The sequence below is a fragment of the Canis lupus genome, chromosome 1 (assembly GCF_011100685.1).
Source record: "Canis lupus familiaris isolate Mischka breed German Shepherd chromosome 1, alternate assembly UU_Cfam_GSD_1.0, whole genome shotgun sequence".
Classification (NCBI taxonomy): domain Eukaryota; kingdom Metazoa; phylum Chordata; class Mammalia; order Carnivora; family Canidae; genus Canis; species Canis lupus.
The window spans coordinates 115,996,224-116,012,743 of record NC_049222.1 but is presented as its reverse complement, the minus strand read 5'-3'; the positions used below and the strand labels follow the sequence as shown (position 1 = coordinate 116,012,743).

Below are 16,520 nucleotides of genomic sequence, written 5' to 3'. Positions count from 1 at the left end.
GTAAGGGTCAGGGAGTTTCTCAAGCTCTTAGTTCTTCATTCTGATATGGAACTTTCCATTAAGGGCATGCTCTGAGGTTTTTCTTGGAACTGACTTGGGCTAGAGGCCGCAGTTGTTATTCATCTAGAGCCCAGGGTGGGGGACATTTTCTGAATTTCTTGGGTCCCACACCAGGGACCAACCAATGTGAAGAAAAGGAAATACCCAGCCCCTCTAGTCCTCCTGTGTCACCTAACTGGTTGAGGGAGGAAAGGATCGGAGAACTTGTGCAGATCACAGCTCAGGGTCACCAGCAAACCGAGAGACTAAGACCTAAAATTCTTCCCCACCTCTACACTTGCTCTACATCAACATGATTCTTGTATAAAAACAGGGTTAGAGCTGAAAGAAAAAAAAAAAACAAAAACCCACGACTATCTCAATTGATCAGAAAATTATCTGACAAAATTCAACACCCTTTCGTCATAAAAACATTAAACAAAATCCTTGCAAGTTATTTTTGGATATCGACAGACTGATAGCAAATTTTTACATGGAGAGGCAAAGGAGAACACCCAACACACAATACTGAAGGAGAACTAAGTTGGGGTCTGACAAATGAGCATCCAGTCAAATCTTAATATTTATATAACATTTCTCTTTGGTTATGCTTGGAAAAGCTCTTCGTTTTGTTTTGTTTTCTTGGGGGGATTAAAGTTCATTTTATTTTTATTATTGTTACCAAGTTGATGATTTTCTAAAAAAGACACAAATATATCCAACGTACCTATCTTCAAGCGATAGAAACCACAATTTACATTGGCTTAGGCAAATTGGGATAATAAATACATATTTTGTGAAGGTACATTAACTGAATTTCAGGAAGAATCAGGGTAGAATTAGTCAGAGATGATCATCATAGAAATCTCTATCTCTCACATATTCTCCTTTATTTATATATTTTTCTTTATTTTTAATTGGAGTTCAATTTGCCAACATATAGCATAACACCCAGTGCTCATTCCGCCAAGTGCCCCCCTCAGTGCCCATCACCCAGTCACCCCATCCCCCCCCACTTCCCCTTCCACTACCCCTTGTTCATTTCCCAGAGTTAGGTGTCTCTCATGTTTTGTCACCCTCACTGATATTTCCACTCATTTTCTCTCCTTTCTCTTTATTCCCTTTCACTAATTTTTATATTCCCCAAATGAATGAGACCATATAATGTTTGTCCTTGGAAAAACTCTTCGTAAACCAATATTACGAAACAAAAGGAGATTATCACCAGATCACTTTTACATTATTCAGTTGGCGTTGACTATATCTGAACGTTAAGTATTAAAATTACCTCACTCGTACTCACCACTATTAAATGCAGCTGGTACACATGAAGAGTAGTACCTAGAGGTTCTTTCCCGTGTGTGACCACCAGGCTGCCGCTACTTAGGGGACACCGCACGGAGTCCCCGCATGGCCCTGGGGCCGCTCTACGGAGCCTACCTTGCGGCTCTGCACCCTCAGGCCCGCGGCTGCCGACGGCCGCCAGCTCCGGAGTGCCCTTGCCTGCCTTCTAGCCTGACCGCGCCGTCTTCTGTTTCCCTGCGGGCGTTACCAGCCCTCGGGTGGCGCACTCCTCAGACAATCTCCCCACGGGGCCCGCGCTGGGCGGTCCGGGGGCGACCTAGCGCTTCCGTGAGGCTTCTGGGATTCGGGCTGCTTTCCCCACAAGCCACCGCGGCCACGGACAGGCCGGCTCCAACATTTCCCAGAGGGCAGCGGGCCCAGCGGCTCTTTGGTTTCCTTTCCATTTTTTCGCGCGGTTCTCTCGCTGTGCGCTCGGTGAGTTGAGCTCATCTCGGGATGTAAGCGGCGCGGGGTGTCGACAGGCTGGGCTCTGGACAACCAAGTTAACCTGGGTTGGGGGAGGCAGGCTTTAAAGCGTGGAAGCCCGCGGTAGGGGCGGCCAGTTGTTAACCGTGACCGGAACCGCGGAGGAGGGTGCTGTGGGTCCGCAGGGGCAGAGGGCGAGGGGGCGAGCGAGCGAGCGCGTGTGCTCCTGTCTGCGCACGCGCGCCCAGCGGTGCCTCCGTTACAGCAGGTGCGATTGTGAAGTGAGGGTGAGGCACGTGCGTGGCTGTGCACGTGTTGCGCCGTGGATTTGGTTGCGTGCTTTTTACCTGTGCGGCGATTGTTGTGGCTCTGTTGTGTCCTCGTCCCACGGCTCTGGGTTCCCGGCCGCTTCCTTCCGCTTCTCCTCACAGCTGCTTGTGGCTGCCACAGAGGAATGGCCATAAGAACGAAGTTGGAGGTCGGGAACGCCTTGGAAATCCTTTACATGGGAGCTCTGAGGGGCAGCCACGTGTCTCAGAACCACGGCGTTCCCAGAGATCAGGAACTTCCTGTAAACTTTACACAGATGACACGCTGTCCCATTTCCATCTGTGTGTGTGTGAGCAGGGCGGGCATGGACGTAGAGAATGTTGTACAACGAGGTCATTCTGTGCTCCTGGCATCCTGTGACTCCCTACTGCCTCCTGCCATTCTCCCAAAAGAAGGACCCCGATGAGGAGGAAAGAATTGGAGGAAAGAATTGTTGCGTCCAAAAAAAAAAAAAAAAAAATCACTGTTTGGGCTAGTCCCCCCACCCCCATAAAATTATTGGTTTTAGGACATTCTTTCCTTTTTCTGAAATGTCCCAATCATGATCTGCTTTCTTCCCAGTGGATATTGGGTGATATTGAAGTAAAACCTCATTAACATTCTCATGTTCATTCTGTTATCATTCACATCCTCCTGTGTATTGTTATTGTAAACAGAACCCCCCAGTATTCAGATTTTTTGGGGGGGAGTTAGAATCAAGGACAATTTTCTTGCTTCTAATGATGTGAAACATTTTGTTCAGGATTATGGAAATGTTTAATGATGAACCCATATGGTTGAATATGATGTAGCTGTTGATATTATATTTATATAGGGGTGCCTGGGTAGCTCAATGGGTTAAGCCTCCCACTCTTGGTTTTGGCTCAGGTCATGATCTAGGAGTGGTAAGATGGAGCCCCTAGTCCAGCTCAACACTCTGGAGTATGTGGGCTTGAGATTCCCTTCTTTTCCCTCTCCGTTTATCTCTCCCCCACTCATGCGCATGCTCTTTCTCTAAAATAAATGAATCTTTGAAAAAAGATTATGTTTATACAGAATTAGACTTAAGGAAAATATATACTCTATAATGTTTTTAAAAATATTTTATTTATTTATTTATTCATGAGAGACACAAGGAGAGAGAGGCAGACGCACAGGCAGAGGGAGAAGCAGCCTCCATCCAGGAAGCCCCACGTGGGACTCTATCCCGGGTCTCCAAGGATCATGCCCTGGGCTGAAGGTGGCGCTAAACCACTGAGCCACTCCCCCACCCCCCCCACCCCTGGCTGCCCTACACTCTATAATGTTAAGCAATATTCATATTTATCAACCGTATTCCCTGGGAAAATTTAAATTATATATGAATTATATATGAATCCCACTCAAAAAGGTATTAGTGTGAGAAGTTTTGCAAGGAGTGCATCATAAAGTAATATTTAATATTTAATATTTTAATTGTTCACTAAGGTAGGGTGGTGATGTAGCCACATTCATCAAGCATCTATTGTGTATCAAACACTCTCTACCTTTATTACATTCTCTGATGCAATTTACAAGTGCCATTTAACTGTATTGTGTTTGTTTTCAGTAGAATCTTGGTAATGAAAGTGTTTGTTTTGGGGAGATACAACCAAAGGATATGCAAGGACTGTAGGTATAATTTGTTTCCTTTGTAATACTTTCCCATGACATGCATAGGGTTCAGATGTTATAAATACAAGAATGAAAAAACTGTTGTTTTTTCTCTATGATTTTTAAAAATATTTTATTTATTGAGGGACACTTGGGTGGCTCAGTGTTTGAGTGTCTGCCTTTGGCTCAGGTAGTGATCTGGGATCCTGGGATTGAGTCCTGCATCAAGCTCACTGCAGGGAGCCCGCTTCTCCCTCTGCCTTTGTCTCTGCCTCTCTTTCTATGTCTCTCATGAATAAATAAATAAAAGGTTTTATTTCTTGAAAGAGACAGAGGGAGAGAGCAGGAGAGGAGCAGAGGGAGAGGAGAGAAAGAATCACAAGCAGGCTCCCCACTGCAGGCAGAGCCCTACACAGGGCTCAATTTCACCACTTAAGATCACCGAGCTACAATCTAGAGTTGGTTGCTCAACTGACTGAGCCACATAGGTGCCCCTTTATGATATTTTAAAATACATTTGTCATATGTTGAAATGTCATTGAAATATTTCGAAATATCTTATATTCTGGTGATGCCGTTAATGAAGGCTTGTTGTAAAACATACATTATCCTAGGGAACATCTGATGAAGAAATATAAAATACTCTTATTCCCACCACCCAGAGATATGCTATTCGTATTTTTTCCATTTAGTATATATGTATTGTTTTATTTTGAAGAGTATGATCATATTAGTTAAGTATAAGAGTCAAACCAAAAAGAATTAACAATCTGAGTTTGCAAAGAGTCCATGAGTCTTATTATATGTGCATGTGAGTAGAAGACAGAAGTGACAATTTCTGGTTTGAAAAACTTTCCAAGGATGTCTGGGTGTCTCAGCATCTGCCTTTGGCTCAGGGCATGATCCTGTGGTCCTGGGATCAAGTCCCACATCGGGCTCCCTGCGTGGAGCTTGCATCTCCCTTTGCCTATGTTTCTGCCTCTGTGTGTGTGTGTCATGAATAAATAAATAAAATCTTTAAGGAAAAAAGAAAAAAAAGCCTTTCTAGATATTTATACTTTTTAGGTAATAGAAATAACCCATTAATTAAATTAGTTACCAGGGCGCAAGTATCAAATAAGATAGTCTTTCAGAGTTAAGATTTTTCTTTAAAGATTTTTTTTTTGTTTTTAAGAAATCTCTTATACCCAACATGGGGTTCAAATTCACAAACCTGAGATCAAGAGTCACAAGCTTGGGGTGCTTGGGTGGCTCAGTGAGTTAAGCACTGGACTCTTGATTTCAGCTCAGGTCATGATCTCAGGGTCATGAAACAGAACCCTGTGTGGGGTTCCACTCTGAATGTGGAGTCTGTTTGGGATTCTCTCTCCTTTCCCTATGCCCCTCCCTGAGTTCCTGCTCTCTTTTTTCTCTCTTCTCTCTCTTAAAAAACAAAACAAAACAAAAAAAACAGTGGCATGCTCTACCAACTGAGCTAGCCAGGTGCCCCCAGAGTTAGATTTTTATTTTTATTTTTTTTAAATTTGTATTTATTTATGTTAGTCACACACAGAGAGAGAGGCAGAGACACAGGCAGAAGGAGAAGCAGGCTCCATGTACCGGGAGCCTGCCGTGGGATTCAATACCGGGTCTCCAGGATCGCGCCCTGGGCCAAAGGCAGGCGCCAAACCGCTGCGCCACCCAGGGGTCCCTAGATTTTTAAAAAGAGATTTAAGATTGGTTTTACAAAACTTCACAGTAATAACTGATTTTTTTTTTAAGATTTTATTTGGGGAGTGAGGGGACCGAGGGGAGGGAGGGAGAGAAAAAAACTATATTTATTCATTATTTATTCATGAGACACACAGAGAGAGAGACAGGCAGAGACAGACACAAGAAGACTGAGAAGCAGGCTCCCCACAAGGAGCCCAGTGTAGGACTCCATCCCAGACCCTGGGATCACACCCTGAGCCAAAGGCAGATGCTCAACCACCGAACCACTCAGGTGTCCCTAATTAATTATTTTAGTGTCTTCCAAATAACATTTCCAAGTATGTATTGTAATAAGAGAAAATAACTAATAATGATTTTATTTATTCACATTTCTTTCACAGATTAAAGGTATTGAGCCTTTTATTAATGTTTTAATGTCTCACTTTATGAGACTCCTGATTAGTTTAGGTTCCTTGAGCAAATTATGATTCAAAAAAGTCTCTTTTTTTGCTGCTACAGTTGGCAGAAAGGCAAATTTCCTCCTCCACTTTCCTAGATATTCTTAGTATTTTATTAATAAAAAATGCATTCTCCAACCAAGGTCCTCAATTTTTTTTATGAGTGTTATAAGAGCAGAGCTGAGAAGTAGAACTTTACTCTAAAAAGGAGATTTTAGAATTATTTCTTTTGTAATAATCAAAGAACATGAAATGTTCTTTAAACAGCTAACATTAATATAGTATTACAGCATAATATTAAGTTTTTTTTTTTTTTTTTTAAGATTTTACTCATTCAGGAGAGACAGAGGGAGGCAGAGACATAGGCAGAGAGAGAAGCAGGCTCCATATGGAGAGCCCGATGTAGGACTCGATCCTGGGACTCCAGGATCACGCCCTGGGCTGAAGGCAGCACTCAAACTGCTGAGCCACCCAGGCGTCCCAATATTAAATTTTTATAGAGATTATCTTTCTCCAAATATTCATATTTAGTAGGTGATCTTCATTCTCTGGATTTTACTGATGAAAAACCAAGGCAGTTAAATCTCATGGACTCTAAGAATATTTCCACATTTAGAAAATCTGAATATAGATTTTGTCTTAAATTCAATAGGATACCATTCTTGCATTATATATTTATTTGCCTGAACCAATATCATGATTAATAATGGTATATATGCCATCATATAGTAGAACCAAATTAATTAATGTTACTGTTAGATTTTTATGTAGATATTAACGTAAATCTAAAGAGTAGAATTTGAGATAAAACAATCAGACTCTTCCAAAGTCCTTATGATATGCCTAACCATGCAATCTTAGTATTTGGGTTGATAAAAAGACTCAAGTGATGTGGTTGCTATTTTTATGTTTCTTTTAGTAAGTAAGGTGAACATCAAATGGGAATAAATGCATCAGAGGCCACTAAGGAGATTCAGATAATGCAGTTTGGGATTTTATAAGGCAGTGATGTTATTCTGACGGTAGCCACCACTGGCAGCTTACTATCAAATTATGCTGACCTAAAAAAGCACTATGATGGTAAGGAATATATGTGTAAATTTTTACTTTTTTAAATTCATATAATTCTTTACTATAAAACACACCTTTTTATTTATTTTTTAAAAGATTTATTTATTTATTCATGAGAGACGGATATAGAGAGAGAAGCAGAGACACAGGCAGAGGGAGACGCAGGCTCCTCACAGGGAGCCCCATGTGGGACTTGATCCTGCATCCCAGGATCACTCCCTGAGTCAAAGGCAGATGCTCAACCACTGAGCCACCTAGGTGTCCCTAAAACACACCTTTTTAAAGTGTATAATTCAGTAGTTTTTGTTTCTTTTTATTTTTTTAAGATTTTATTTATTAATGAGTGACACATAGAGAGGCAGAGACACAGGCAAAGGGAGAAGCAGGCTCCATGCAGGGAGCCCAATGTGGGACTTGATCCTGGGACCCCAGGACCACGCCCTGGGCTGAAGGCAGGTGCTAAACCACTGAGCCACCCAGGGATCCCATAGTTTTTAATGTAGTAGTCATAGGTTTGTATAACCAGTACCACTGTTAATGCACCACTATTAATTATGTATAAGTACTTCATTTGTTTTTTTATGTGGTGAAGTATATATAACAAAATTTGATATTTTATTTTTTTAAAGATTTTACTTATTTATTCTTAAGAGACACACACACAGAGAGAGAGAGAGAGAGAGCGAGAGAGAGAGAGAGGCAGAGACAGGCAGAGGGAGAAGCAGGCTCCACGCAGGGAACCCGATTTGGGACTCCATCCCGGGATTCCAGGATCACGCCCCAGGCCAAAGGCAGGCGTTAAACCACTGAGCCACCCAGGGATCCACAAAGTTGACATTTTAACCTTTATTTTTTTAGGGAGTGGGGAGAGAATCTTAAGCAGGTTCCACACTGGGGCTTCATCTCACAATCCTGAGATCATGACTTGAGCCAAAATCAAGAGTTAGACATTTAACCAAACTGAGTCACCCAGGTGCCCCAACATGTTAATCATTTTTAAGTGTATAGTTCTGTAGCATTAAGTGTATCTACATTGTTCTGCTACCATCACTACCATTGATCTTCAGAACTTCTTCATCTTTCCCAACTGAAACTCTACCTATTAAACACTTCCCATCCCCTTCTCCCCCCAGTCCCTGGCATCTACTTTCTGTCTCTATGAATTTGATTATTCAAAGCATCTCATAGAAGAGGAGTCATACAGTATTTGTCCTTTTGTGCTTAGCTTATTTCACTTAGCATAATGTCTTTTTTTGAAAAAAAGATTATATTTATTCATGAGAGACTGAGACACACACACACACACACACAGAGGCAGAGACACAGGCAAAGGGAGAAGCAGGCTCCATGCAGGGAGCCCCATGTAGGACTTGATCAGGTGTGCCCAGGATGAGGCCCTGGTCCGAAGGTGGCGCTAAACCGCTGAGCCACCCGGGCGGCCCTTAGCCTAATGTCTTAAAGATTCATCCATGTTGTAACTTGTATCAAAATAATCCTCATTTTTATGGCTGCATAATATACCCTTGCATGCATATGCATACGTTTTCTTTATCGGTTTATGGACATTTGGGTTTCTTCTACTTTTTGGCTGTTATAAATACAAACATTTGTATATGAGTGTTTTTGTGTTTGTTTTGGTGAATGTGTATTTTCTATTTTTGGGTATATACCTAAGGGTAGTTACCATGGATCACATGGTAACTCCTACATTGTCTGTTTTATTCTCCTGATGTTAGATGCTAAGTCAAACTAATAGAATAATTTAGCACCTTCCTGGAGGATGTGACTTAACATAATAGGAAATAGTTCCTGAAGAAAACTTGCAAAAGGGTATAGCAGTGAGACCAACATTAATATATTTAAGACTATTCTCAGAGACTTTACTCATATTTTAGGTTATAATCCAGCAGTGAGCATACATAAAAATCAGAGAACATCGTATTACTGGTAGCTGAAGAAAACAAGAAACTTTTAACAAAACAATCCAAATTTAATGTACTTCTCCAACACCAACTAAACACTAAAGGAATGAACTTTACACATTTTTTTTTTAACTTTACACATTTTGGAAAACAACTTCCACTTAAAACAACAAATGTTCATATGCATATGCATTTTAATTTAAGACCTGGCCATTGAATCATTAACTTCATATACTTAAGTTCTCATCACGATCAAAAGAAAAATAAATAATGTGATACATACAAAGGGGAAAATTATTCAGCCATTAAAAAGAAGAAGATTTTGCTATTTGCAACCACATGGATGGATGTTACCCTAAAAAGTCAGAGAAAGACAAGTAGCAATACTGTATGATTGCACTTTTTTGAGGAATCTAATTCTCCACCCCCTCAAAACAAAACAAAACAAAACAAAATTGGACTCAGAGGCAGAGAAAAGATTGGTGGTTGCCAGAGATGGTGGGTGGGGAGTAGGTGAAATGTATGAAGGTAGGCAAAAAGTATAAACTTTCAGTTACAAATGAATCGTGGGTATGTAATGTCCAGCATGGTGACTATGGTTACTAATACTGTATTGTAATAATAATGCTGTACTGTATTGTATATTTGAAAGTTAGTAAGAAAGTAAGTCTATAAGTTCTTATCACAAGAAAAAATGAAACTATGTATGATGATGGTTATTAACTAGACTTAACTGTGGTCATCATTTTGCAATATATACAAATACTAAATCATGCTATATATACCTGAAACTAATATAATGTTACATGTCTATTTTAACTCAAAAAAATGTAAGTTTTAGGTGAAAGTCTAATGCAACAATATAATATCTCTGAGAACTGGTTATTGAGGGGGTGTCTGGGTGGCTCAGTCAGTAAGCATCTGCCTTTGGCTCAGGTCATGATCTCCAGGTCCTGGGATAGAGCCCCATCCCTGCTGAGCAGGGACTCCTTCCTTCTCCCCCTCTGTTAACCGTCCCCTGCTCATGCTCTTTCTCTCAAATAAATAAATAAAATCTTAAAAAAAATAAAAAAAGAAAACTGGTTATTAAGGCATGACCTTCTTGAGTTTGCTTTAGGCATTTTCTGTCAGCTTTGTTTTCTCAGTATCTAGTTATTTGATCCCTGGTGAAATTTTGAGATTTTATGACTCAGTCCAACAATATTCTGGAACACAGACATGTGTACACATATGTATACGCATACACACACACACACTTTGGCAAGATTAGCCATGTGAGCTTCACCTTTCTTTTTTTATTCATCAGTACTAATGAAATGCCTATGTCAAAGGAGATTTCTTCAAATGTCATGTCATTGAAACAGCAAAGAAACCTGTCTCTTTGGAGGCAGTTATTACTTTCCAAGAAAAAAAATCAAGAGAAAAAGACAAGTACTGTTAATATATGAGTGTATATAGCTTTCTGGACTTTTTCTGTTTGCCGAAGCCTGATGGTCTATCAGCCTTTTACTATTGAGATATGCAGGGCAGCCCCAGTGGCTCAGCGTGGGGCAGCCTGGGTGGCTCAGCAGTTTAGCGCCCCCTTCAGCCCAGGGTATGATCCTAGAGACCGAGGATCGATTCCCACATCAGGCCCCCTGCATGGAGCTTGCTTTGCCCTCTGCCTCTGTCTCTGCCTCTGTGTGTGTGTGTGTGTGTGTGTGTGTGTGTGTGTTTCTCATGAATAAATAAAATCTTTTTTTAAAAAAGATATGCATATATTTTACAAATAGTATAGTGTAAATGTGGTTTCATAATCTGATTTTTCTGATAGTATTTCTGGAATATTTTCCATGTCTTCATTATTTTCCCTCACTTCACATTTTGTATGTAATGTATTTTGTAATGCATTTCAGCAGTTTTTCTGGAATCAGAATGTTGAACCCTGCCTGACCAATTCTATGTCTTTTCTAACCTGTACACCCTTTCTAACGCATTCATCCTAACCTTATCCCCAAACCAGGAAGTAAGGTGTGGTATGGATGGTGTAGGTCCTTTTCAGTCCTGAAAGCTGTGAATGAGGGGAGGGGAATGTGTTCAGGGCAGGACTGAGCAGCCCAGTCTCAGATGCAGAGCAGCTTCCCCAAAATGGAGACCTGGCCAGAAAGCTGTCTGCGGAAATATCTGTATTTCCTGGGGATTAGGGTAAAAGTTTCAATTTACCTAAAATCCTTCTAATCTTTTGCAATTTCGTGTGTTTGTATCTTAGGAGATATTAAGTAAAATGGAATGGAGAAGCAAAACATTTGATTTCCTATGTAGTAACACTAAAACATGGTACTCACAGGATCTCTTTTTCTTTCCCAGTTTCTGGATTCTCTGTTTTTCTCCAGTAGAAAGAACCCCCCCCCCCCAAAAAAAAAGAAACCTCAAGGAGGACCGATCAATTTTTGCATATCAAACCATGACATATGGAAGTTGGTATTCCCTTCTTGTTGAAATAATATGATACAAATGTTTTCATTAATTATCCTGGAAACTTCCTACCAGAAAACAACCCCAATCAATTATTGGTTCCCTATACCAGTGAAAAATGGTTCTATTTTTAACTGTAAAAAGACCCTAGAAATATTCAACCTAACACATACAAACCTAAACATCTAAATATGATTAATTATAACTCAAGGTTGAGTGCTATGCCACCAGTCAAAATATTTGTTAAAACAGGAAACTGGGATGCCTGGGTGGCTCAGCATTTTAGTACCTGCCTTTGGCCTGGGGCGTGATCCTGGAGTCCTGGGATCGAGTCCTGCATCAGGCTCCCTGAATGGAGTCTGCTTCTCCCTCTGCCTCTGCCTGTGTCTGTGTCTGTCTGTCTGTCTCTGTCTCTCTCTCTCTCTCTCTCTCTCTCTCTGTGTCTCTCTTGAATAAATAAATAAAATCTTAAAATATGTATATTCTAAACTATGAGAGTCTATTTAGAGTTAATATTGAACCAGTTCACATAAAATGTAAGAACTTTGCAAGGTGTGGGCCCATATATAGCCCCTAACTTCTATGTTACAGTTGTCATATGTACTGTATATATAGTATTATATACTTTAATACCATGTCTTTAAAAACATCTCTATTGACATGTAGTACATGGCACATATTTAAAATGTACATTGTCTTCCTCTGTGAGATTTCTCTTCATGTCTTTTGCCCATTTCATGATTGGATTGTTTGTTTCTTTGGTGTTGAGTTTAATAAGTTCTTTATAGATCTTGGAAACTAGCCCTTTATCTGATACATCATTTGCAAATATCTTCTCCCATTCTGTAGGTTATCTTTTAGTTTTGTTGACTGTATCCTTTGCTGTGCAAAAGCTTCTTATCTTGATGAAATCCCAATAGCTCATTTTTGCTTTTGTTTCTTTTGCCTTCATGGATGTATCTTGCAAGAAGTTACCGTGGCCGAGTTCAAAAAGGGTGTTGCCTGTGTTCTCCTCTAGGATTTTGATGGAATCTTGTCTCACATTTAGATCTTTCATCCATTTTGAATTTATCTTTGTGTATGGTGAAAGAGAGTGGTCTAGTTTCATTCTTCTGCATGTGGATGTCCAATTTTCCCAGCACCATTTATTGAAGAGATTGTCTTTCTTCCAGTGGATAGTCTTTCCTCCTTTATCGAATATTAGTTGACCATAAAGTTCAGGGTCCACTTCTGGGTTCTCTATTCTGTTCCATTGATGTATGCGTCTGTTTTTGTGCCAGTACCACACTGTCTTGATGACCACAGCTTTGCCCCCAGATATGGTTTTCTTTTTTAAAATTCCCCTGGCTATTCGGGGTCTTTTCTGATTCCACACAAATCTTTTTTTTTTTTAATTTTATTTATTTATTCATGAGAGACACAGACAGAGAGAGAGAGGCAGAGACACAGGCAGAGGGAGAAGCAGGCTCCATGCAGGGAGCCCGATGTGGGACTCGATCCCGGGTCTCCAGGATCACACCCTGGGCCGAAGGCAGGTGCCAAACCGCTGAGCCACCCAGGGATCCCATGATTCCACACAAATCTTAAAATAATTTGTTCTAACTCTCTGAAGAAAGTCCACGGTATTTTGATAGGGATTGCATTAAACGTGTAAATTGCCCTGGGTAACATTGACATTTTCACAATATTAATTCTGCCAATCCATGAGCATGGAATATTTTTCCATCTCTTTGTGTCTTCCTCAATTTCTTCCAGAAGTGTTCTATAGTTTTTAGGGTATAGATCCTTTACCTCTTTGGTTAGGTTTATTCCTAGGTATCTTATGCTTTTGGGTGCAATTGTAAATGGGATTGACTCCTAATTTCTCCTTCTTCAGTCTCATTGTTAGTGTATAGAAATACCACTGATTTCTGGGCATTGATTTTGTATCCTGCCACGCTACCAAATTGCTGTATGAGTTCTAGCAATCTTGGGGTGGAGGCTTTTGGGTTTTCTATGTAGAGTATCATGTCATTGGCGAAGAGGGAGAGTTTGACTTCTTCTTTGCCAATTTGAATGCCTTTAATGTCTTTTTGTTGTCTGATTGCTGAGGCTAGGACTTCTAGTACTATGTTGAATAGCAGTGGTGAGAGTGGACATCCCTGTCTTGTTCCTGATCTTAGGGGAAAGGCTCCCAGTGCTTCCCCATTGAGAATGATATTTGCTGTGGGCTTTTCGTAGATGGCTTTTAAGATGTTGAGGAATGTTCCCTCTATCCCTACACTCTGAAGAGTTTTGATCAGGAATGGATGCTGTGTTTTGTCAAATGCTTTCTCCGCATCTAATGAGAGGATCATATGGTTCTTGGTTTTTCTCTTGCTGATATGATGAATCACATTGATTGTTTTATGAGTGTTGAACCAGCCTTGTGTCCCGGGGATAAATCCTACTTGGTCATGGTGAATAATTTTCTTAATGTACTGTTGGATCCTATTGGCTAGAATCTTGTTGAGAATTTTTGCATCCATGTTCATCAGGGATATTGGTCTGTAATTCTCCTTTTTGGTGGGGTCTTTGTCTGGTTTTGGAATTAAGGTGATGCTGGCCTCATAGAACGAATTTGGAAGTACTCCATCTCTTTCTATCTTTCCAAACAGCTTTAGTAGAATAGGTATGGTTTCTTCTTTAAACGTTTGATAGAATTCCTCTGGGAAGCCATCTGGCCCTGGACTTTTGTGTCTTGGGAGGTTTTTGATGACTGCTTCAATTTCCTCCCTGGTTATTGGCCTGTTCAGGTTGGCCAACATGCACATGAGAAAATGCTCTGCATCACTTGCCATCAGGGAAATACAAATCAAAACCACAATGAGATACCACCTCACACCAGTGAGAGTGGGGAAAATTAACAAGGCAGGAAACCACAAATGTTGGAGAGGATGCAGAGAAAAGGGAACCCTCTTACACTGTTGGTGGGAATGTGAAATGGTGCAGCCACTCTGGAAAACTGTGTGGAGGTTCTTCAAAGAGTTAAAAATAGACCTGCCCTACGACCCAGCAATTGCACTGTTGGGGATTTACCCCAAAGATACCGCTTACCCGGTTAAATATTTAAATAAAAAATATTTATTTATTCATGAGAGACAGAGTGGCAGAGACATAGGCAGAGGGAGAAGCAGGCTCCTCGCAGGGAGCCTGATGCAGGACTCGATCCCGGACCCCAAGATCACGACCTGAGCTGAAGGCAGCCGCCCAACCCCTGAGCTACCCAGGTGTCCCAGGATTCAATTTTTTAAATTGAGACATAATTGACATATAACATTACAAATGGTTCCCAACTTAATTAATTGACTTTATGATGGCATGAAAGCAATACCCATACAAACATTTTGTCTTTCTTTCTTTCCTTCTTTTTTTTTTAAGATTTTATTTATTTATTTGAGAGAGAGATAGAATGTGAGCAGAGATGAGGAGGCAGAGGGAGAGGGAGAAGCAGACTCCCCACTGAACAGGGAGCCATACTCAGGGCTCTATCCCAAGACTCTGAAATCATGACCTGAGCTGAAAGCTGGCACTTAACCAACTGGGCCACCCAGGAGTCCCAACCATTCTGTTTTTCACTTTTAGTACAGTATTCAATAAATTATATGTAATATTTAACATTTTATTATAATGTAGGTTTTGTGTTAGATGATTTTGTTTAACTGTGAGCTAGTGTAACTGTTCTGAGCATGTTTAAGTTAGGCTAGGCTAACTGCAATGTTCAGTAGGTAGGTGTATTAAATACATTTTTGATTTATGATATTTTCAGCTTATGATGGGTTTATGTGAGAAGCATCTGTATATTAGTTTCCGGTATACAGTATAATGATTTGATATTTGCTTACATTGTGAAATGATCTCTCCAATAAGTCTGGTTAACATCCACCACCGCACATAAGTACAGATCAATTCATTGTGAAATGTGTATATATCCATGAAACAACCACTACAATCAAAATAAGGAACAAATCCATCATCCCCCAAAGCCTTGATAATCCTTCCCTCCCAACCTTCACTGTCCTTTCCGACTCTGCCTCTAGGAATTACTGATCTGCTGTCTGTTTTTTTTTTTTTTTGCTGTCTTTTTTTTTTTTAAGATTTTATTTATTTATTCATGAGAGACACACAGAGAGAGAGAGAGGCACAGAGACACAGGCAGAGGGAGAAGCAGGCTCCATGCAAGAAGCCCGATGTGGGACTCGATCCTGGGTCTCCAGGATCACACCCCGGGCTGCAGGCAGTGCTAAACCACTGCGCCACCGGGGCTGCCCTGCTGTCTGTTTTAATATAAATTAGTTTACGCTTTCTAGATTTGTATACAAATAGAATCAAAGAGTATGTACTCTGTCTTGTTTCTTCCTTTCAGCATAATTATTTTTAGAGTCATCCATGTTGTTGCATATATCAGTTCCAAACAAAATATAATTGAATAGTATTCCAATATATGGATCTATCATAATGTCATCCTTTCTCTTGTTAACATTTTGGTTGTTCCAGTTTTGTGTTATTATAATTAAAGCTGCTAAGGGAATGTCTTTCTGGTATGCTAGAAAGAAAGTGCTCACAAAAGAATAGTGGCATATTGAGGACATAGGAACCAATCTGAAAGAAAGCAGAGGTTTCTATAATTGTCAATTAGGTGTCAATTAGGCTCAGTTTTTATTTCTCTTAGATAAACACTTAGGTGTGAAGTTGCTAGGTAGTATGATCGTTATGTGTTTGACTTTAGAATGAATTGTCAAGCTGTTTTCCAATTTTTAAAACTATTTTATAGTCTCCTATTAATGTATAACACTTCCAATGAATCCACATCTCTGTTACCATTCTCATTTTCAGTCTTTTGAATTTTAGCTATTCCTTTTAAGTCCTTTTTTTTTTTAGCTGAATGTCACAAATTTTGCTGTGTTCTATGTTCATTATTATCCAGGTGAATATATTTTTAAGCTCCACTTGAAATTTCTTCTTTGACTCCTGGATTATATAAATATGTAGTTCCTAACTTCTGAACATTTCCCAGATATTTCTGATTACTTTTAGTAATTGGGGTCTGAGAATATACTCCATTGGATTGAAAATTTCTAAATTTATTGAGATTATAGTTTTATTTTCCAACATATGGTCTGTCCTGGTCAGTATTTCTTTTTTTTTTTTAATA

General features: G+C 40.0%; 2 protein-coding genes across 4 annotated transcripts in view; one reads left to right on the top strand and one right to left on the bottom strand.

The window, feature by feature from the left end:
- Positions 1–2,023, bottom strand: part of ZNF383 (zinc finger protein 383) — an 83,073-nt gene extending 81,050 nt beyond the window's left edge. For 2 of the 3 annotated variants that reach the window (XM_038529185.1, XM_038529186.1), the window contains exon 1: positions 1,343–2,023. The gene's annotated coding sequence lies outside the window, so the exon portion shown is untranslated. The remainder of the gene's footprint in view (positions 1–1,342) is intronic. The other variant, XM_038529184.1, reaches the window with a different exon arrangement.
- Positions 1,543–16,520, top strand: part of LOC100686288 (zinc finger protein 573) — a 45,406-nt gene continuing 30,428 nt past the window's right edge. The window contains 1 exon segment of the mRNA XM_038529187.1: positions 1,543–1,818. The gene's annotated coding sequence lies outside the window, so the exon portion shown is untranslated.